General features: G+C 50.9%; 1 non-coding gene across 1 annotated transcript; it reads right to left on the bottom strand.

The window, feature by feature from the left end:
• Nucleotides 1-314: 314 nt before the first annotated feature.
• trnan-guu (transfer RNA asparagine (anticodon GUU)) lies at nucleotides 315-388 on the bottom strand. The gene has a single exon. It is a non-coding gene; the product is annotated as a tRNA-Asn (tRNA).
• Nucleotides 389-1017: the final 629 nt, after the last annotated feature.

The raw sequence follows: 1017 nt of genomic DNA, 5'->3' as shown, positions 1-1017 counted from the left end.
TCCCGGGACCCAAGAGGCTCCAGCTGGCAGAGCTCTCATTCATTTCTCCACCACCTCGCTAACCTGAGCTGGAGCATCTGAGAACCAAACAGTGACCCCCTTCATTCCAGAGCCGACTCCACAAACTCTGAGCCCCCACTTTACCCACAGCCAGCAGGCCTCCTCAACACTGCATGACACACGACGACTAAACAGAAGACTGAAGCGTCTCATCAAGAGATCTGTAACAGGCGTCTGCTGTGGAGGGTCAATCTGTCCGTCCACATTCAGATCATTAACACAGCGACTCCTAAGCACCAGTAGAGCCTGCTCATCGTCCCTGGGTGGGCTTGAACCACCAGCCTCTCGGTTAACAGCCGAGCGCGCTGACCGATTGCGCCACAGAGACTCTGAGGCACCTGCTTTTCATGAAGAGTTTTCAGGCTAAATTCAGTTTGTGAGGTCCACTGCACATTTGAGGGACCATGAAGGACAGAGGAGAGTCTGACTGTCATGGTGAAAGCCTTCAGCACTAGAACTGAAACAGCCCCCACCATCTTAACCCCCCCAGACCAAACAGGCTTCATCAGAAACAGACACACCTCCTAGAACATCCAGAGATCATCAGTCTGATTAATAGAACATGACAAACAATCAAGAACATGTTATTGTTTGATCAGAAGCTGAAACAATGTTTCTATGTTTGTCTGTTCTGGTCTGAATGAAAGAGGAGGTTTTCTTGGTCATGTGACGTGGATGAGAGTTCAACTAGAACTTCCTGCTTCAACAGGATTTGAGTTTGTTGGGATTTTGTCAAAGCCACCAACCAAACCTCTGAGTGGTGCAGATGTCTGCTGCCTCCTCAGAGCAGACTGGAGCTCAGCCTCACTCACCTGTGGGAGCCCCAGCAGAGCCACCGTGTGATGGAGCTTCAGTTTAGGCTCCAAGGTCCTGGATTGAATGGTGTTTGTGTGTTTTTAGGCCTCCTGGCACCATCAATGGTAGAGCAGAGAGGAGCAGAGGAAGCGTGCTGGGCCC

This window comes from Aulostomus chinensis, chromosome 1, assembly GCF_037954235.1.
Source record: "Aulostomus chinensis isolate RoL2024-O1b breed Wild chromosome 1, RoL_Achi_v1.0, whole genome shotgun sequence".
NCBI classification, from domain to species: Eukaryota; Metazoa; Chordata; class Actinopteri; order Syngnathiformes; family Aulostomidae; genus Aulostomus; species Aulostomus chinensis.
The sequence above is the reverse complement of the archived record's forward strand: the minus strand, read 5'-3'. Positions and strand labels throughout refer to the sequence as shown.